We start from the raw sequence: 23204 nt of genomic DNA on the forward strand, positions 1-23204 counted from the left end.
CAGATCTTTTTTACACCTGCGGTTTTGCTGTGGATGTGCCCGACTCAATGCAAGTCAATGGGTGCAGAAACGCTGCAGATCCGCACAAAGAATTGGCATGCTGCGGAAAAAACAATGCTGCGTTTCAGCGCGTTTTTTTCCGCAGCATGGGCACAGCGGATTGGGTTTTACATAGGTTTACATGGTACTGTAAACCGCATGGGAAACTGCTGCAGATCCGCAGCGTCAAAAACTGCGGATCCGCGGTAAAATCCGCAACGTGTGCGCATACCCTGACGCTGCACTGACCTGCGTCAAAAGCAACATGTTGGATTTTGTTGCAGTCGGCGCAGCTTCAAAACGACGCATGTGGAGGCATCCGCATGGCCTGCGTACCCAATGTTAAAGATAGGGTACGCAGGACGCATGCAGACACAGGCGGAGCTGAAGGAAGAGGCACGGCAGTGGACGGGGCTTCACGGAGGAAGAAGGCTTTCGTCCGCAGCCCCGCCAAATGCTAGTGTGAAGCTAACCTAACACAAAACTGCTAATAAGCACAACCACAAGACGGATTTCATCAACCAAGGTATCATTTTAATCAGTATAACTGCACCGACCTGACACTGTCTGTAGGTTACTGTGCACAATCCTGCTGACTGGTTCCGTTTAATTAAAAAACAACCTATACATTTTTAGTATCTACGAACATGTAATGACGTGGAGAATCACAATGGCAGGTTAGGCCCCTTTCACACATCAGTTTTTAGCAGTCAGGCACAATCCGACGATTTTTTTAAAAAACGGATCCGTTGCAAATTGTGAAAAACTGATGCAACAGATCCGGTTTTTTTTTCGCTGGATCCGACTGGGATAGAGTTTGGACTTCCTGTTGAGGGGAGAGGGAGAGGGAGGAGGGAGAAGGGGAGGGGGGAGAGAGAAAGGTGGGAGAGAGAAAGGGGGGAGAGAGAAAGGGGAGGGGGGAGGGAGAGAGGGGGGATGAGGAGAGAGAGAAGGGGAGGGGAAGGAAGAGAGAGACCAAAATGGAAAATGCATTATTTCTTTAAAAAAAAAACGGAATCGGTTGCCGGATTCCATCATTTCACCTCACGTTTCATCCGTTTTTTGCCTGATCCGTCGCTGTGTTTTTTTTCGCCGGCGAGATAAAACGTTCCTATGTAAGTTTTTTCTGGCCGCCGGAAAAATACTTTGACGGATCCGGCAAAAAACGGATGAAACGTGAGGCCATCCGTCGTAATCTGGCGTTAATACAAGTCTATGAGAAAAAAATGGATCCGGCGGCATGTTTTGCTGGATCCGTTTTTTTCAAAATTCGCAGGATTGTGCCTGATGGCAAAAACCTGAAGTGTGAAAGGGGCCTAGTTTTAGAATTTGATGAACATGGTAAAAAAAAAGTCCTCACATGGCCATATTGGCGGAAAAATAGAAAAGTTATAGCTCTGGGAAGCAGGGGAGCAAAAAACAAGGCAAAAACGAAAATGGACTGCGGCGTGAAGGGGTTAAACATGACCATGTATGAGGAAGTCTGAGTCTGGAGTCGGAGGTTTGGCTTAGGCCGGCGTCACACTCAGCGTAAGACAATACGGTCCGTTTTTTACGGCCGTAATACGGAGAAATGTTCTCAAAATAGTGGTCCGTATGTCATCCGTAGGCAGGGTGTGTCAGCGTATTTTGCGCATGGCATCCTCCGTATGTAATCCGTATGGCATCCGTACTGCGATATTTTCTCGCAGGCTTGCAAAACCGACATCTAATGGATTTATGTGCTCAACTGTTCGGTAAAACATATATAGAGTGTATATATATATATATATATATATATATATATATATATATATATATATATATATATATATATATATATGTGTGTCATTGAGACACATATATATATATATATTCTGCATTTAGATTTAATTCAGCGCGATATCTGTGAAAAGCCGGTAATTCAATTGCCGGCTTTTCATTTCTCCTTCACAAACCCGACAGGATATGAGACATGGTTTACATACAGTAAACCATCTCATATCCCCCTTTTTTTGCATATTCCACACTACTAATGTTAGTAGTGTGTATGTGCAAAATTTGGGCGCTGTAGCTGCTAAAATAAAGGGTTAAATGGCGGAAAAAATTGGCGTGGGCTCCCGCGCAATTTTCTCCGCCAGAATGGTAAAGCCAGTGACTGACGGCAGATATTAATAGCCAGGAGAGGGTCCATGGTTATTGGCCCCCCCATGGCTAAAAACATCTGCCCCCAGCCACCCCAGAAAAGGCACATCTGGAAGATGCGCCTATTCTGGCACTTGGCCACTCTCTTCCCACTCCCGTGTAGTGGTGGGATATGGGGTAATGAAGGGTTAATGCCACCTTGCTATTGCAAGGTGACATTAAGCCAGATTAATAATGGAGAGGCGTCAATTATGACACCTATCCATTATTAATCCAATTGTCTGAAAGGGTTAAAACACACACACACGTTATTAAAAAGTATTTTAATGAAATAAACAAACAGGTTGTTTTAGTATTTTATTGCTCTCTCAATCCATCCGGAACACCCTCGCTTGGCAAAATAATAAACCAACAATATACATACCTTCAGATGGTCTGTCACGTCCCACGAGGTAATCCATCTGAAGGGGTTAACTCAATCTACATGCAGGAGCTGCGCTAAAGCACTCGCTCGTGTCTGTAATCCCCGGGTGATGAAAGGAAAACTGGGAGATCTGTACTTACATTGAGTTGCGGTGAGGCGCCCTCTGGTGGATGAACTCATATGAACTCGAGCATGGGAACTTTTCCAAGGCTCCAGTTCATGAGAACATCCACCAGAGGGCGCCTCACCGCAACTCAATGTAAGTACAGATCTCCCAGTTTTCCTTTCATCACACGGGGATTACAGACACCAGCGAGTGTTTTAGCGCAGCTCCTGCCTGTAAATTGAGTTAACCCCTTCAGATGGATTACCTCGTGGGACGTGACAGACCATCTGAAAGTATGTATATTGTTGGTTTATTATTTTGCCAAGCGAGGGTGTTCCGGATGGATTGAGAGAGCAATAAAATACTAAAACAACCTGTTTGTTTATTTCATTAAAATACTTTTTAATAACGTGTGTGTGTGTGCTTTTTAACCCTTTCAGACAATTGGATTAATAATGGATAGGTGTCATAATTGACGCCTCTCCATTATTAATCTGGCTTAATGTCACCTTACAATAGCAAGGTGGCATTAACCCTTCATTACCCCATATCCCACCGCTACCCACCGAGAGTGGCCAAGTGCCAGAATAGGCGCATCTTCCAGATGTGCCTTTTCTGGGGTGGCTGGGGGCAGATGTTTTTAGCCGTGGGGGGGGGGGGGGGCAATAACCATGGACCCTCTCCTGGCTATTAATATCTGCCGTCAGTCACTGGCTTTACCATTCTGGCGGAGAAAATTGCGCAGGAGCCCACGCCAATTTTTTCCGCCATTTAACCCTTCATTTTAGCAGCTACAGCGCCCACATTTTGCACATACACACTACTAACATTAGTAGTGTGGAATATGCAAAAAAAAAGGGGATATGAGATGGTTTACTGTATGTAAACCATGTCTCATATCATATCGGGTTTAGGCAGGAGAAATGAAAAGCCGACAATTGAATTACCGACTTTTCACTAACACCGCTGCGTATTTCTCGCAAGTCACACTGCAGGTCCGTGTGGAATCTGTATTTTTCTCGCCCCCATAGACTTTCATTGGCGTATTATTTGCGCAATACGCTGACAAACGCAGCATGCTGCGATTTTGTACGGCCGTAGAAAGCTGTATAATACTGAACCGTAATATACGGCTGATAGGAGCAGCCCCATTGAGAATAATTGTGCCGTTTGTTTGGCGAGTTTTACGGACGTATTTTCTGCGCTCTTACGTCCGTAAAACTCGCTAGTGTGACGCCGGCCTTACTGATTCCACAGCCCTGGTTTTTGACACAGAAAAAATAGCATTACAGTCACAGCACAGTGAACCAGATTTCTGCAATCTCCTGCACATGCTACACATTGTTTCCCTGCAGATTAGAAACTGTTTCTTCAAATATGCAGCACATCACTTCTCTCAGAATTTTTCAACCATTTAAATATAGGAAAAACGCAAAAAAATACATCTTCAAAAGACAAAACATACACAGTTCACAATGTTTTTCCTGCCGACACTGGTTTTTGCTGCAGAAATATCTGTGTGCACAGAACCTATGGGGGAGCTTGCGGTCAGGCTCCCTGCAATCAGCCTCATAGAACGGCCAAAGGGAAAAGAGCAGACAAGTTATAGCTCTTATAACGGTTGTATGGAAAAGTAACAAGCACCGCAGACAGGGGGCCGTCTACTAAGGGTATGTATACACGGTCAGTAAACGCTGCAGGTTGGACACTGTAGGGTAGCACGGTGGCTCAGTGGTTAGCAGTGCAGCCTTGCAGTGCTGGAGTCCTGGGTTCAAATCTTACCAAGGACAACATCTGCAAAGAGTTTGTATGTTCTCCCCGTGTTTGCGTGGGTTTCCTCCGGTTTCCTCCCACATTCCAAAGACATACTGATAGGGAATTTAGATTAAGCCCCATAGAGGACAGCGATGATAATGTGGCAAACTGTAAAGCGCTGTGGAATATGTTAGCGCTACATAAAAATAAAGATTATTAGGGTACGTGTCCACGTTCAGGAAACGCTGCGTGTTTGACGCTGCGTGGGGCCGCAGCATCAAACACGCAGCGTCCAGATGTTCCAGCATAGTGGAGGGGATTTTTTGAAATCCCGTGTCCACTATGCGTGGAAACACGCATCCGTCGGCCCTGCGACTCCGGACATGCTGCGCGTCTTTTAAGATCGCAGCATGTCCGTGTTCCTTGCGGCGACGCTGCGCCGCCGCAAGGAATAACACAGGGCCCTATGTGTGGGGTGCGATGATCCCGGATGTGTGCAATGAACACATCCGGCATCATCGCGTCCCAGAAGGGGGCGGGGCTTAGCGCCGAGCGGGTTTGCCGCTCCGACGATACCGCCGGCCATCCTGATCGTGGACACGTACCCTTACTTTCGCAGTGGTCAGATGTTACATCAGAGTTGATGGGATATCAAAAAATCCCATGTCCAAAATGCATCCAGAAACGCCCGCGGCTCACCCGTGGAGACGGACATGCGGCGCTTCTTTACAGACCGTAGCATGACTATTTATCTTGCGGAGACGCTCAGTCTCTGCAAGATAAATTTCACCCATACGAGTATGTCCACACGGTCAGTAATCGGCAGTGCGTTGGACAGGGGACACTGCCGGCTATTGAACGCAAGTGATTCCGCATGTGATCACTGAACTGTGCGGAATCACCACACCCAATACATTGTACAGGTGATATTTATTGCGCCTCTGCAAGATAAGACATGCTGCGGTCTGGAGAGACGGGCATGCTGCGATCTTAAAAGACGCGCAGCATGTCCGGAGTCACAGGGCTGACGGATGCGTGTTACCACGCATAGTGGAGACGGGATTTCATAAAATCCCCTCCACTATGCTGGAACATCTGGACGCTGCGTGTTTGACGCTGCGGCCCCACGCAGCGTCAAACACGCAGCATTTCCTGATCGTGGACACATACCCTTAGGGTATGTGTCCACGTTCAGGATGGCCGGCGGTATCGCCGGAGCGGTGAAGCCGCTCGGCGCTAAGCCCCGCCCCCTTTGTGGGACGCGATGATGCCGGATGTGTTAACTGTACACATCCGGGATCATCGCACCCTTGCATAGCGCCCTGTGATATTACTTGCGTCGCCGCAGGTAACACGGACATGCTGCGATCTGAAAAGACGCGCAGCATGTCCGGAGTCGCAGGGCCGACGCGTGCGTGTTTCCACGCATAGTGGACACAGGATTTCAAATAATCCCCTCCACTATGCTGGAACATCTGGACGCTGCGTGTTTGACGCTGCAGCTCTGCGCAGCGTCAGACAAGCAGCGTTTACTGACCGTGGACACATACCCTTATTCCCGCACGGAGGGGGGCCGTCTCCTAACTCCTGCACAGAGAGAGGGGCTCTTTACTGTGCCGGGCGCCACCACACATGCAGCCACTGGCCAACAGCTCGAGTTGCAGGAGTCTGACATGAGCACACTGTAATGAGGGACCCTCGGTGCACAAAGCGGGAGCAATGTCGGAGCGCTGCCGCCCGACCGCACCACAGCCTCTAGTCCTGCACACAGCTGTATCAGCCAGCACTGCGGACCAAACACTCAGTCCCACTCACCTTGAGAGCCGTCGCTTTCTAGAAGACAAGGACCTTGATGACGTCCAGCCACGTGACACTAGACTCACGTGACGTCATTTTAGCGTGACTGTATAAAAGGTGCATTAGCCCGCGTGTGCCCTGCAGGAACTTAGGATGCGACCCAGAACAAGCAGCAATGGTGGATGTAGCGATACTATGTAACAAGGAGCTTATAGCAGTGACTTTCTGCAGGACCGGGGCTGGACAGACCTCTCCATGGGGGGTGGCTGGGTTGGGGCAGTGCTTGGATAAGGGACAGATTCTCCCTGGGGGGCTCAGTACTTGGAAAAGGGACAGATCCTCCCTGGGGGGCTCAGTACTTGGATAAGGGACAGACTCCTCCCTGGGGGGCCCATTACTTGGATAAGGGACAGACTCCTACGTGGGGGGCCCAGTGCTTGGGTAAGGGACAGATCCTCCCTGGGGGGCTCAGTACTTGGATAAGGGACAGACTCCTCCCTGGGGGGCCCAGACAGTACTTGGATAAGGGACAGACTCTTCCCTGGGGGGCCCAGTGCTTGGATAAGGGACAGACTCCTCCCTGGTGGGGCCCAGTACTTGATAAGGGACAGACTCCTCCCTGGGGGCTCAGTACTTGGATAAGGGACAGACCCCTCCCTGGGAGGCCCAGTGCTTCCATAAGGGACAGACTCCTCCCTGGGGGGCCCAGTGTTTGGATAAGGGACAGACTCCTCCCTGGGGGGCCCACTACTTGGATAAGGGACAGACTCCTCCCTGAGGGTCCCAGTGCTTGGATAAGGGACAGACCCCTCCCTGGGGGGGCTCAGTACTTGGATAAGGGACAGACTCCTCCCTGGGGGGCCCAGTACTTGGATAAGGGACAGATACCTCCCTTGAGGCCCAGTACTTTGATAAGGGGCAGACTCCTCCCTGGGGGGCCCAGAAATTAGATAAGGAACGGACTCCTCCCTAGGGGCCCAGTACTTGGATAAGGGACAGATCCTCCCTGGGGGGCCGAGTACTTGGATAAGGAACAGACGCCTCCCTGGGGGGGCCCAGTGCTTGGATAAGGGACACACTCCTCAAAGGGGGGGCCCAGTTCTTGGATAAGGGACAGACTACTCCCTGAGGGGCCCAGTACTTGGATAAGGGAAAGATCCTCCCTCGGGGGCTCATTACTTGGATAAGGGACAGACCCATCCCTGGAGGGGCTAGTACTTGGATAAAGGACAGATCCTCCCTGGGGGGCCCAGTACTTGGATAAGGGACAGACTTCCCCATGAGGGGGCCCAGTGCTTGGATAAGGGACAGATCCTCCCTGGGGGGCCCAGTGCTTGGCTAAGTGTTATGATCTGGTGGCCTAGGAGCAGCATGAGACGTACTCTGGGAAGGTGGTATCTGTACTGACCGCAGACCCTGAACTTAACACCGCAACTAGAAGTAGCCGTGGGATGTACCTACCAGTCCTAGACACCTCGACACAGCCGGAGGACTAATTAACCCTATAGATAGAAAAGGGAAAACTATCTTGCCTCAGAGAAAATCCCCAAAGGATAGACAGCCCCCCACAAATATTGACTGTGAGAGGAGAGGAAAAAACATACGCAGACTGAAAACAGGATTTAGCAAAGGAGGCCAATCTAGCTAAATAGGAAGGATAGGACAGAGAACTATGCGGTCAGTATTAAAATACTAGAAAATATCCACCACAGAAAATACAAAACTCCACATCTAACTAAAGACATGGAGGGTATATCTGCCTCTCCAGAGATTCCAGCTTGGCTGCATAAATCCTTACACAGATTAAGCTGGACAAGAAAAAACATGAAATGCACTGAACAATAAGGCCCACAACATGTGGGCAGCAAAAACAAGCAGAACTTATCTTGGTTGAAATGAACAGCAAGCAGGAGAGACCAGGAAGGGATGTGAATCCTCCAGAAACAATGAACAACTGGCACTGACTAAAGGGCGAAGCCAGACTAAATAGCCCAGTCCAAAGTGGATACACCTGATGACTGCTGTGAAGGACGGACAGCAGCGCTACCACTTATAACCACCGGAGGGAGCCCAAGAGCAGAATTCACAACAGCTAAGGGACAGATCCTCCCTGGGGTGCTCAGTACTTGGATAAGGGACAGATCCTCCCTGGGAGGCCCAGTGCTTGGATAAGGGACAGATTCCTCCCTGGGGGGCCCAGTGCTTGGATAAGGGACAGACTCCTCCCTGGGGGGCCCAGTGCTTGGATAAGGGACAGACTCCTCCCTTGGTGGCTCAGTGCTTGGATAAGGGACAGACTCCTCCCTGGGGGGCCCAGTACTTGGATAAGGGACAGATCCTGCCCGGTTGGCCCAGTACTTGGATAAGGGACATATCCTCCCAGGGAGGCCCAGTGCTTGGATAAGGGACAGATCCTCCGTGGGGGGCCCAGTACTTGGATAAGGGACAGACTCCTCCCTGGGGGACCCAGTACTTGGATAAGGGAAGGAATCCTCCCAGGGGGGCCCAGTTCTTGGATAAGGGACAGACTACTCCCTGAGGTGCCCAGTAATTGGATAAGGGAAAGATCCTCCCTCGGGGGCTCACTTGGATAAGGGACAGACCCCTCCCTGGAGGGGCTAGTACTTGGATAAAGGACAGATCCTCCCTGGGGGGCCCAGTACTTGGATAAGGGACAGACTTCTCCATGGGGGGGCCCAGTGCTTGGATAAGGGACAGATCCTCCCTGGGGGGCCCAGTGCTTGGCTAAGGGACAGATCCTCCCTGGGGGGCTCAGTACTTGGATAAGGGACAGATCCTCCCTGGGAGGCCCAGTGCTTGGATAAGGGACAGATTCCTCCCTGGGGGGCCCAGTGCTTGGATAAGGGACAGACTCCTCCCTGGGGGGCCCAGTGCTTGGATAAGGGACAGACTCCTCCCTCGGGGGATCAGTGCTTGGATAAGGGACAGACTTCTCCCTGAGAGGCCCAGTACTTGGATAAGGGACAGATCCTGCCTGGTTGGCCCAGTGCTTGGATAAGGGAAGGAATCCTCCCTGGTTGGCCCAGTGCTTGGATAAGGGACGGTGTTGTGAATTTGGATTCTGGGCTCCCCCGGTGGCTACTGGTGGAATTGAACTGGTGTCTTCATCTTCTCTGTTCACCTGTTCCCATCAAGATGTGGGAGTCGCTATATAACCTTGCTGCTTTGTTAGTTGCTTGCCGGTCAACAATGTTATCAGAAGCCTCTCTGTGCTTGTTCCTGCTCCTAGACAACTACTAGATAAGTTGGACTTTTGTCCATGTTTGTTTTTGCATTTTTGTTCCAGTTCACAGCTGTAGTTTCGTTACTGTGTCTGGAAAGCTCTTGTGAACAGGAATTGCCACTCTGGTGTTATGAGTTAATGCCAGAGTTTTAAAGTAATTTCTGGATGGTGTTTTGATAGGGTTTTTAGCTGACCATGAAAGTGTTCTTTCTGTCTTCTGCTATGTAGTAAGTGGACCTCAAATTTGCTAAACCTATTTTCATACTACGTTTTGTTATTTCATCTTAATTCACCGCCAATACATGTGGGGGGCCTCTGTCTCCTTTCAGGGTATTTCTCTAGAGGTGAGCTAGGACTTATTTTCCTCTGCTAGCATTATTTAGTCCTCCGGCTGGTGCTGGGCATCTAGAATCAACGTAGGCATGCTACCCGGCCACTGCTAGTTGTGTGTTAGGTTTAGTTCATGGTCAGCTCAGTTCCCATCTTCCAAGAGCTAGTTCCTATATATGCTGATGCTATGTTCTCTTGCCATTGAGATCATGACAGGACGGACTCCTCCCTGGGGGGCCCAGTGCTTGGATAAGGGACAGACTCTTCCCTTGGGGGGCCCAGTGCTTGAATAAGGGACAGACTCTGGATCGCCCCCACGTAAGGGCAGTGGGGTACTCAGTACCGGGTCCTTCGGTTTGGGGGATGTCACGGTGGCCTGACCCGGTCCGTGGCCCTTTGAGGGGCGTCCATAAAAGGAAGAGTTTTTATGGTTTGGGGAAAGGTCTTTAAAGGGGTGGTTCGTGATGCCACCTGTGGTATTCGGTCAGGGTGACTGACGCTGCTGTGAGGGGTCCGCTGGGGTGATGTTATGGCAGCTAGATGGTGTACCTTCCCACAGGGGAAGTGTATCCCCAGGGCTTCCCAGAGTGTAGACGATGGATGGTGTGAGGTGCAGTGAAGAACGAGGACACAAGGTTGCAGTCTCTTTACCTTTTACTGAAGGCTTCAGCATCCACAGTCCAGGGTACAGACCACAGGGCAGGCAGAGTCCAGCCGGTCTGAAGGCAAATCCAGAGTCCTCTTATCCAGGTGGAAATCAGTAGGTGTTGTAGTACCTCCCTGCTGAGCTTCTCGGTAAGGTCCTCACAACTATTGTAGATGTAATGTCTCTTTCTCTCTGTCCCCTTGATGGATAGGATAGGACAAACCTGTATGACTGATGGCCTGAGGCTTTTTACAGGGACTCTAGCATGCCCCAGCCCCGACAAGTTACCACCGTGCCTCCTGGGTAATAGGTTGGGCAGCTAATGTGGAATTAACTGTCCTGCCGGTCTCTGAAGTAAAGCGTAGAGATCATTACTTCCTCGGTGTTCCGGCTACCGGATTACTGCGCCTCAGAAAGGAGGCAGCCTTTTGCAGGGCAGAACTCCTTTTGTTTCCTCTCCTTGTGCTATGAGTTCGTTTCTCACCCTCCGCAATACAATTCTCTTTCGTGTCCTTTCTTAGGATGCTGCCGCACGTGGAGCAGGCGCAGCTCCGTGTCCTTCTGTCTAGGCCTCTGACAGGATCCCACCCCTGTCAGGGACCCACTACCTGAGCGGAGCCCAGATAGCATCTCACTGGGTGAAGCCCAACTCACTTCTCCCTAACTTTCTGTCCAGACCACCAGTTTTACCTATTTGTGAGGAGTGCCCTAATAGATAGGAGCGTAGCTCCCCCTGGCGGCCTGGACTGTGAAGTGTGTTGTGTGGTGTGTGATACCTGGTAAAGAGATCTCCTTTATTGCCTTCAGACGTAATATCACTCCCCCTGGTGGAAGAATGACATTACTGCAACGACCAGAACTCTGGGGCGCTGCAACTCCTCCCTGGGGGGCCCAGTACTTGGATAAGGGACAGACTGCTCCCTGGGGGCCCCAGTACTTGAATAAGGCACAGACTCCTCCCTGGGGAGCCCAGTACTTGGATAAGGGAAGGATTCCTCCCTGGGGGAGCCAGTACTTGGATAAGGGACAGACAACTCCCTGGGGAGCCCAGTTTTTGGATAAGGGACAGACTTCTCCCTGGGGAGCCAAGGGCTTAGATAAGGGACAGTGGTGGATGTAGCGATACTATGTAACAAGGAGCTTATAGCAGTGACTTTCTGCAAGACCGAGGCTGGACAGACTTCTCCATGGGGGGTGGCTGGGTTGGGGCAGTGCTTGGATAAGTGACAGACTCTCCCTGGGGGGCCCAGTGCATGGCTAAGGGACAGATCCTCCCTGGGGGGCTCAGTACTTGGATAAGGGACAGACTCCTCCCTGGGGGGCCCATTACTTGGATAAGGGACAGACTCCTCCGTGGGGGGCCCAGTGCTTGGATAAGGGACAGATCCTCCCTGGGGGGGCTCAGTTCTTGGATAAGGGACAGATCCTCCCTGGGGGGCTCAATACTTGGATAAGGGACAGACTCCTCCCTGGGGGGCCTAGACAGTACTTGGATGAGGGACAGACTCTTCCCTGGGGGGCCCTGTGCTTGGATAAGGGACAGACTCCTCCCTGGGGGCTCAGTGCTTGGATAAGGGACAGACCCCTCCCTGGGAGGCCCAGTGCTTGGATAAGGGACAGACTCCTCCCTGGGGGCCCCAGTATTTGGATAAGGGACAGATCCTCCCTGTGGGGCCCATTGCTTGGATAAGAGACAGATCCTCCCTGGGGGGGGCCAGTACTTGGATAAGGGACAGACTTCTCCCTGGGGGGCCCAGTACTTGGATAAGAGACAGACTCCTCCCTCGGGGGCTCAGTACTTTGATAAGGGACAGACTCCTCCCTCGGGGGCTCAGTACTTTGATAAGGGACAGACTCCTCCCTGGGGGGCCCAGTGCTTGGATAATGGACAGATCCTCCCTGGGGGGCCCAGTGCTTGGATAAGGGACAGATCCTCCCTATGGGGCCCAGTGCTTGAAAAAGAGACAGATCCTCCCTGGGGGGGCCCAGTACTTGGATAAGGGACAGACTCCTCCCTGGGGGCCCAGTACTTGGATAAGGGACAGACTCCTCCCTGGGGGGGACCAGTACTTGGATAAGATACAGACTTCTCCCTGGGGGGGCCAGTACTTGGATAAGGGAAGGATTCCTCCCTGGTTGACCCAGTGCTTGGATAAGGGACAGATCCTCCCTGGGGGGCCCAGTACTTGGATAAGGGGCAGACTCCTCCCTGGGGGGCCCAGTACTTGGATAAGAGACAGACTCCTCCCTGGGGGGACCAGTGCTACGATAAAGAACAGACTCCTCCCTGGTTGACCCAGTGCTTGGATAAGGGACAAACTCCTCCCTGGGGTGCCCAGTATTTGGATAAGGTACAGACTCCTCCCTGGGGGGCCCAGTACTTGTATAAGGGATAGACTCCTCCCTGGGGGGCCCAATATTTGGATAAGGGACAGACTCCTCCCTGGGGGGGCCCAGTACTTGGATAAGGGATAGACTCCTCACTGGGGGGCCCAGTACTTGGATAAGGGACAGACTCCTCCCTGGGGGGGCCCAGTACTTGGATAAGGGTCGGATTCCTCCCTGGGGGCCTCCATACTTGGATAAGGGACAGACTCCTCCCTGGGGGGCCCAGTACTTTGGATAAGGGACGGACTCCTTCCTAGGGGCCCAGTACTTTGATAAGGGACAGACTTCTCCTTGCGGGCCCTGTACTTGGATAAGGGTACCGTCACACAGTGCCATTTTCATCGCTACGACGGCACGATTCGTGACGTTGCAGCGTCGTATAAGTATCGCTCCAGCGTCGTATACTGCGGTCACACGTTGCAATACACAGCGCTGGAGCGATAATTTCATGACGTATTTGCGATGTAGAAGCCGTTGGTTACTGTGCGCACATCGTATACAACCTGTGTCACACAATGCAAACATGCCGCCACAGCGGGACACTAGACGACGAAAGAAAGTTTCAAACGATCTGCTACGACGTACGATTCTCAGCGGGGATCCGGATCGCAGTAGCGTGTCAGACACAGCGATATCGTAAATGCATCGCTGGAACGTCACGAATCGTGCCGTTGTAGCGATCAAAATTGCACTGTGTGACGGTACCCTAAGGAACAGACTCCTCCCTGGGGGGCCCAGTATTTGGATAAGGGACAGACTCCTCCTGGGGGGCCCAGTACTTGGATAAAGGACAGACTCCTCCCTGGGAGGGCCCAGTTCTTGGATAAGTGACAGACTCTTCCCTGGGGGTGTCAGGGAGAGACTAGGTGAGCGAGAGCTAATAACCCGGGCTCCTGCAATTTCCCTAAGACTAGGGGAATCCTGACTGACCCTCTACCTGAAGTTTACACTGAAGGTGTGCATGTCCAGGCCTCGAAGCTCACCCTGTCTCCTGAGCTCAGCCCTAGGCTGAAACCTCCACCCACCACCCAGTGAAGAGGTAATACCTAAATACCCACAGTTAGCACCGACAAGGATAGAGGAAAATATACACCACGCCGCAGGCACTCAGGAATACACTATAAATGTGCAGGGCAAAATAAACACAAATATAGGAAGGAGTAAATAAGACGAAGGAATATACACCACCAGCAACGAATCTCCAACCACCAGCTCTCCACACCAGACCGAGATAACAACGCAAGACAGAAGCTATAATCGGCGACGGCCAATGATCAGGAGAACTATTTAAAGGCCATGCAAATGGCCCAGCTTCCAATCCGAGGATCAGGTAAATTAAACCCGGAACAGCTAGACAAAATCTAGCAAACTCCAATGAGTAAATAGTAGTCAAAAGCGGAATTACCGCTGTCTGTCGGACGACCTGGTCTGAACAGCGTCCGACATGACAGGGGGGCCCAGTACTTGGATAAGGGACGGATTCCTCCCTGGGGGCCCCAGTACTTGGATAAGGGACAGACTTCTCCCTGGGGGCCCAGTACTTGAATAAGGGACAGACTCCTCCCTGGGGGGCCCGGTAACTTAGATAAGGGCAGTGTGCGTTACCTGCTGCGGTTTCTTTACAGGTTGTCTTTCAGGAAGATGTGTTTTGCAAAGTGTAGAAAGTGGTTTGAAAAATAAAGTTATACTCTCCCTTTCTGGTTTTATGTTTAGATACTCACCTGGCCTCTACTTCCAGGTCTTACTGAAGAGAATAGCAGCTGAGCTTTGGTACCTGGCAGCCGCCCACGGGCAGCACACAGAATCAGTGCCTAGCAGCCTCCAATGGGCAGCACACAATCTGTCTGGCAACCTCCCAAGGGCAGCACACAGGATCAGTGCCTGGCAGCCTCCCATGGGCAGCAAACAGAATTAGTGCCTGGCAGCCTCTCATGGCTAGCACACAGAATCAGTGCCTGGCAGCCTCCAATGGGCAGCACACAGAATCAGTGCCTGGCAGCCTCTCATGGGCAGCACACAGAATTAGAGCCTGGTAGCCTCCCACGGGCAGCACACAAAATTAGTGCCTGGCAGCCTTTCATGACTAGCACACAGAATCGGTGCCTGGCAGCTGCCTATGGGCAGCACACAGAATCAGTACCTGGCAGCTTCTCATGGACAGCACACAGAATCAGTGCCTGGCAGCCTACCACGGGCAGCACACAGAATCAGTGCCTGACAGCCTCCCACGGGCAGCACACAGAATCAGTGTCTGGCAGCCTCTCATGGGCAGCACACAGAATCAGTTCCTGACAGCCTGCCACGGGCAGCACACAGAATCAGTGCCTGGCAGCCTCTCATGGGCAGCACACAGAATTAGTGCCTGGTAGCCTCCCACAGGCAGCACACAGAGTTAGTGCCTGGCAGCCTTTCATGGCTAGCACACAGAATCAGTGCCTGGCAGCTGCCCTTGGGCAGCACACAGAATCAGTGCCTGGCAGCCTCTCATGGGCAGCACACAGAATCAGTGCCTGGTAGCCGCCCATGATCAGCACACAGAGTCAGTAAGCTTGGCTCATGCTCTTTAATGAACGCTTACATCGGGGTTCCATGTAAATATCTGGAATACTTGATTCAGACAGAATCCCCGGCGGAAGATTTCCTATAATGAGGCAGGTGGAGGCACTGTGGATGCCATCTGACCTGTGATCTGGTGGTGTCCAATTTCCTATGTGCACACAAAAAGTGCGGCCACAGTTTTGTGCACATCCGAAAAGAAGTACACCGCTGAACAGAGGCCAGACTGAGTGAATGGACCCATCTGGCTTATCATCTGAATCACATCACATCATTGGGAAATTTAGATGGAAACCCCGATGTATATGGTCAGCGTACAGCACAGGATAAATGTGATACAAAATGTTATGTAAATGTACTCAATAAAAACTTCAACTCAATCCATCAAAACAAGTTTGCACTCGGGTACGTCATCTGTTAACAAAAATATAGTATGGAATATAATATTCTTTCTTTACTGCCCAATGGTATAAAGTTCCGTGGCACACCCGTAGTGTCAATATGATCACTGCACCCCTAGATGAATTCATTGAGAGGTGTAGTTTGTAAACTGCGGTAACTTATGGGAGTGTTCTGTCACCTCAGGAGCTCTGTCAATATGACAAGGCACCCTCAAACCATTCTAGAAAAATCTAAACTCAAACATCTGTCTAAGAGGGTTTAGTATTTCAAGAAGGAGAAAAAGTGCAATAGGATCTTATCTCACAGATTAAGGACGATATACTGTACTTAAAAAAACTGCTCACCCGATGATGAGAGACACACGGTCAAAATGTCGGCTGCTGCAGATCCACGGGACGGTAACCGGCCATATAATGCAATGTATAGGAGGTGTGTGGATATTTTCTGCGCTGCCGCAGCAATACATTTTCAAAACTTGATGAGGTAGTAATGGTGGTTTATTCAACACGTTTCAGGACCTCAGTGACCCCTTCTTCAGGATATTCCACACCCCACTCTTTCCCCACGCCCCTGCTCCATGTGGACATTATTGCTCATTTTGGCTGCCACATGATTTCTCCAGAGCTGGTCAGATAGCTATATTTAAGGACAATTCTATTCATTTTTCAATCTTGACAATGTCATTTTTTTTACCTCTATGGGTAATAGGTGTGGATGTGGTCCGTTTATTATTTCAACTGCACTGCTCAATACGGGCCACTTACCCCTTCATCAAGCTCATCAGCATGCTTTTTTGCAGCCTTTTGCTTGTGTATCTACTGTATTTTGGTACTTTAGCATGTGGTAATCTTACAGTTCCAATCGCATGTGTTTATATACCTGCTTTGTCTGACTTGTTAACTCAGCAGTGGAATTTTGTCCTCTATTGCCTTACATGTCTTTGGCTCGGGGGTGTGATTCATTGTTCATGAGTTGTTCATGTTTTTTTATTGGTTTTAATACACATTTTGTATGTCCTAGTTTTCTAATAAAAATAATTTGTTTTCATGTTGTTTGGGTGTGCATACCATTATTTGTTTGGTCTGTTTTCTCCTTGAATAATGGTTTCCCTCCCATACAAGGTATTGCACCCCATCTTTACTCTACAAATATTTATTTGTCTATGAATGTAGGTGCACCCTATACATTTTTTGTGATAAGGCAAATTTTTGTGGACTTAGAAAGAGGGTAAGAAAGGTCCAATGGCTAGATGTTCTAAAGGACAGAAATGTCCAAGAAGGATGAGAGATTTTGCTAAATAAAATTCTCACTGCTCAATCAGTAACAATTATTAATGAGTGTGCTCGGATATCGTGTTATCCAAGCAAGCTCTGGTGTTATTATCCGAGTATCTTGGGTGTGCTCGAGTAATATAGTGAAGTCCCCACGGCTGCATGTTTCGCAGCTGCAACACATGTGGGGATTATCTGTTATGTAGTCCCCACATGTATTGTGGCTGTCTACCAGCTGCAAAACATGCAGCTGCCGGGACTTGAACATATTACTCAAGCACTCGGATAACACAATATCTGAGAATGCTCGCTCATCACTAATAACAATCCCAAAAAGAAGGAAGAATTGGAAGCACTTAAAGAGACCAGGATGGATGTACACAGAACTTAAACATTTGCTAAAAAGGTAAAAAGAAATGTATATCAAAAGGAAAGAGGGGGGCATATCTAAAGAATAATATAATGCTGTTAATCACAGTTTGAACAACGCTGACTTGCATTATCAATTCCTTGGGTATCTTTTTGTATCCTTTTCCTGGTTTACACAGTTCAACTACCTTTTCCCTTAGATCCAGTGACAATTCTTTTGCTTTCCCCATGACTCACAATCCAGAAACATCAGTGGCTGGATGAAAGATGCAAGAGTCTGTCTGGATCCCAGAACCTCACTCAGCTTTTATGAACACACACTGATTACAAGCAAACAGGTCACAGGTGAGGATGTTACCTTTAGTAGACATTCAAACCCATTTGTGTCAACTCGTCAAAATCACCAGGGTATGTGAACCTTTGATCAGGAACATTTGGATGTTTTGGGTTGTCATTATGATTTAAAAAGAGAAAACACAGTAGTTTGACAATAAATGGCTTTACCCAACCACTAACTATGAGTGGAGAAAAAGTTTTGGTGTTATCATTCATGCGCTCTGAAAAAATGCCAAGAAATCAAAAATTCTGCCGGGGTATATAAACTTTTCAGCACAACTGTATGTGGTGGTAAAATGTGGTCCGGCCATGGTGTGGCAGTGTTTGTTCCTTGTATGTGGTAGTATTCTGTCACTCTGTGATGGTAATATGTGGTCTGGCCATGGTGTGATGGTATTTGTCCCTTGTTTGTGGTATTATTGTTCATTTTAAAAAATGTATGTGACATGGTATGTATGTATGTATGTATGTGACACATTAAAGAAACATAAATACAATTATACCTAAAAAGAGTACAGGATATTTTAACAAATGTTTAGTAGGTTAGAGCAGAGTAGGGCCCAGCCAAAAGAGTCTACCTTGTCGTGGTGGCGGCTTAAAAAATATCTTTTAGCCAAAACAAAAGCTGATGGCTAGGTGTGTAATATGGTGTTTGATGAAAACTGATCATGTGTGATTGATGAGGACCTGGTGCAGAAGTGGAGTTTTTCCAAGAGTGGGTGGTGGAACTGTGGAATATTCGAGGGGTGGAGACGGAGCTGGGATTGAGCATGGGAGGAGTCTCAAGGGGGCCTGAAAGTTTTGCCAGTATGAGGCCCTGAATTTCTTGGTGACATCTCTGCATCCGCCTGTCCACAGCCAATGTAGGGAAGCTAACATTCATTAAAATGAATCAGGCAGGGTTCACCTTGGACTTGTCCACACCTTTGGCTGACTAGACAGCTATACCAGCCGCACACAACCATAGTTACACTCTATTTGACATTTGTTTCACTTTAGTTTTAATTTAAACAAAACAAAACAAAAAAACAATAAAACAGTGTTGCATGCCTCCTCCTTCATCTCTTCCACCTACACTGCTATATCAACCTCCTCCTCCACTTGGACCTCTGCCTCCTAGTTCTATTTTTTTTTATTTGTTTTACTCACTGTTATTTTAAGTCATTTGCCTAAAAAAAATAGTGTTGGCCCCCTTCCCCTCTTCCACCTACACCACTTCCTCCTTCATGTGGACCTCTGACTGTTTCTATTTTTTAATTTTTGTTTATTTTTTTATTGTCTGTTATTTTAAGACATATGCCTTAAAAAAAATATAGTGTTGGCTGACTTCCCCTTCAACTCTTCCATCTAGACCACCACGTCCATCTCCTCCTCCACTTGGATCTCTGCCTCATGGTCCTGTTTTTTTATCTTTAGTCTTTAGTCCCTGTTATATTAAGTAATTTCCCTATCCACATTTGTTTGCAGGGCAAATGTCCTGCTCTTACCCCTATTTTCTTCCTTTTTGCAGCCCCCTACCCTTTACTACCACCATTTTATAGCACTGAAATTCAAGTCTGCAATCCTTTTTTTCATTAATTATTTATAAAAAAAAATAAAGAATTAAAAAAAAAAACACATGGGATCTCCCTTTTTTTTATAACCAGCCAAGGTTAAGAAGACAGCTGGGGGCTGTCGTACTACCTTGTTAGTATAGTTGGTGTACTATGGTATACTACTACACATCTGATCCCAGGGTTGGGGAAGGGTACAGACTGAGTGCGGATTCAGGAGCTAAGGCAAGGTACGTTGCTCCGACATCTTCACCATCAGAAGTAATCCGGGAGCTAGGGCGCCACCTAGTATTAGGAACACGGTTGGAGCCTCTGGTCCCAGGACACCCGGCAACAGAGTCATGACAGAGAAACCGCTAAAAACCTAAGATGTTTGTATACAATTGCACATAGTATGGGCAACATACAAAGAGAATTGGAGCTACTAATGCAGGAAAAGAAATATGATGTCATTGGCATCACTGAAACTTGGTGAGACAATACACATGATTCGAATACAAGACTGGAAGGATATAACTTATTTGCAAGAAGCAGACTTAATAAACCGGGAGGAGGTTTTGCATTGTGTTAGAAAAGCATATATCTTCACAGAGATTGAAGCTCCAGAGACTGGGAGTTCTAAGAATGCAAGGAGAGAACAACGGAAATGACACCATTGTAGGAGTTTACTATAGGCCACCTGGGCAAGCTGAAGATATGGATGAACTGTTTATGCATTAGATGGCTAAGTTATAAAAGAAATAACTTAGAAATTACTTAGTAATCATGTGAGATTTAAACTGTCCAGACAATTTGTTTGTAATCTCTCTTAGGCCCCTTTCACACATCAGGTTTTAGCCGTCAGGCTAAATCCGGCTATTTTTGAAAAAAACGGATCCGGCGAAAGCTGTCGCCAGATCCGTTTTTTCTCATAGACTTGTATTAGTGCCAGATTGCGCCGGATGGCCTCACGTTTCGTCTGTCTTTCACCGGATCCGGCGAAAAGAGGTTTTCCCGCATCTGGAAAAAATGTACAAAGTTACATTTTTTGTCTGCGGCGAAAAACCAGTCAGCGCCGGATCCGGCGCTTCCGGATTTTTGCTACAATGGCAGCCTATGGGCGCCACATCTGGCAAAAGACGGATCCGATGCCAGATTTCATTTTTTTATCTGAGCACGCTTCGATACAATTGGCCAGCCCCCAATTAGGAAAAACATATAAAGCCAGCCAAGTAGGCCTTCACTCATCCATTTACCAGCCAGCAAGACGATAGAGAACACCTGCCTGAAGAGCTGAACCTGCCACCAGAGCCAGAGCTGAACCTGCCACCAGAGCCAGAGCTGAACCTGCTCCAAGACAACCAGCAGCCAGCTCCAGCCACAGCCAGCTCCAGCCACAGCCAGCCAGCTACAGCCACAGTTCCAGCCAGCAGCCAGCCACAGCCAGCTAGAGCCACAGCCAGCCACAGCCAGCAGCCAGACAGCAGACAGCTACAGCCGCAGCCAGCTCAAGCCACAGCCAGCCGTATGAAGCCATGTCTTCATCTAGGAGCCCTCCCCCGCGTCGTCAGCGCTGTGAGGTAAATAAATGTATTTTCTTATTCTTTGTATTTGTTAACTTTTTTTTTTGTGGGGGCGATGTTCACGTAATATATAAATATATATATATATATATATATATATATATATAAATATATATATATATATATATATATACCGTATATACTCGAGTATAAGCCGACCTGAGTATAAGCCGACCCCCCTAATTTTGCCACAAAAAACTGGGAAAACTTAATGACTCGAGTATAAGCCTAGGGTGGGAAATGCAGCAGCTACCGGTAAATGTCAAAAGTAAAAATAGATACCAATAAAAGTAAAATTAATTGAGACATCAGTAGGTTAAGTGTTTTTGAATATCCAAATTGAATCAGGAGTCCCATATAATGCTCCACACAGTTCATGATGGCCCCATAAGATGCTCCATATTAAAATGTGCCCCATATAATCCTGCATAAAGGTTAATAATGGCCCCATAAGATGCTCCATAGACACATTTGCCCAGTATAATGCTGCACAAATGTTGATTATGGCCCCATAAGATGCTCCATAAAGATATTTGCCCCATATAGTGCTGCACAAACCTTGATTATGGCCCCATAACATGCTCCATACAGACACTTGCCCCATATAATGCTCCACAAGCGTTAATTATGGCCCCATAAGATGCTCCATAAAGATATTTGCCCCATATAGTGCTGCACAAACGTTATGGCCCCATAAGATACTCCATACAGACACTTGCCCCACATAATGCTCCACAAACGTTAATTATGGCCCCATAAGATGCTCCATAAAGATATTTGCCCCATATAGTGCTGCCCAAACGTTATGGCCCCATAAGATACTCCATACAGACACTTGCCCCACATAATGCTCCACAAACGTTAATTATGGCCCCATAAGATGCTCCATAAAGATATTTGCCCCATATAGTGCTGCACAAACGTTATGGCCCCATAAGATACTCCATACAGACACTTGCCCCATCTAATGCTCCACAAACGTTAATTATGGCCCCATAAGATGCTCCATAAAGATATTTGCCCCATATAGTGCTGCACAAACCTTGATTATGGCCCCATAACATGCTCCATACAGACACTTGCCCCATATAATGCTCCACAAACGTTAATTATGGCCCCATAAGATGCTCCATAAAGATATTTTCCCCATATAGTGCTGCACAAACATTATGGCCCCATAAGATACTCCATACAGACACTTGCCCCATCTAATGCTCCACAAGCGTTAATTATGGCCCCATAAGATGCTCCATAAAGATATTTTCCCCATATAGTGCTGCACAAACATTATGGCCCCATAAGATACTCCATACAGACACTTGCCCATCTAATGCTCCACAAACGTTAATTATGGCCCCATAAGATGCTCCATAAAGATATTTGCCCCATATAATGCTGCCCAAACATTGATTATGGCCCCATAAGATGCTTCATACAGACACTTGTCCCATATAATGCTCCACAAACGTTAATTATGGCCCCATAAGATGCTCCATAAAGATATCTGCCCCATATAGTACTGCACAAATGTTGGTTATGGCCCCATACAGACACTTGCCCCATATACAGGTCCTTCTCAAAAAATTAGCATATAGTGTTAAATTTCATTATTTACCATAATGTAATGATTACAATTAAACTTTCATATATTATAGATTCATTATCCACCAACTGAAATTTGTCAGGTCTTTTATTGTTTTAATACTGATGATTTTGGCATACAACTCCTGATAACCCAAAAAACCTGTCTCAATAAATTAGCATATTTCACCCGTCCAATCAAATAAAAGTGTTTTTTAATAACAAACAAAAAAACCATCAAATAATAATGTTCAGTTATGCACTCAATACTTGGTCGGGAATCCTTTGGCAGAAATGACTGCTTCAATGCGGCGTGGCATGGAGGCAATCAGCCTGTGACACTGCTGAGATGTTATGGAGGCCCAGGATGCTTCAATAGCGGCCTTAAGCTCATCCAGAGTGTTGGGTCTTGCGTCTCTCAACTTTCTCTTCACAATATCCCACAGATTCTCTATGGGGTTCAGGTCAGGAGAGTTGGCAGGCCAATTGAGCACAGTAATACCATGGTCAGTAAACCATTTACCAGTGGTTTTGGCACTGTGAGCAGATGCCAGGTCGTGCTGAAAAATGAAATCTTCATCTCCATAAAGCATTTCAGCCGATGGAAGCATGAAGTGCTCCAAAATCTCCTGATAGCTAGCTGCATTGACCCTGCCCTTGATGAAACACAGTGGACCAACACCAGCAGCTGACATGGCACCCTGTTGTGAATTTGGTTTTT

Source organism: Ranitomeya variabilis, chromosome 8 (genome assembly GCF_051348905.1).
Source record: "Ranitomeya variabilis isolate aRanVar5 chromosome 8, aRanVar5.hap1, whole genome shotgun sequence".
Taxonomy (NCBI): Eukaryota; Metazoa; Chordata; class Amphibia; order Anura; family Dendrobatidae; genus Ranitomeya; species Ranitomeya variabilis.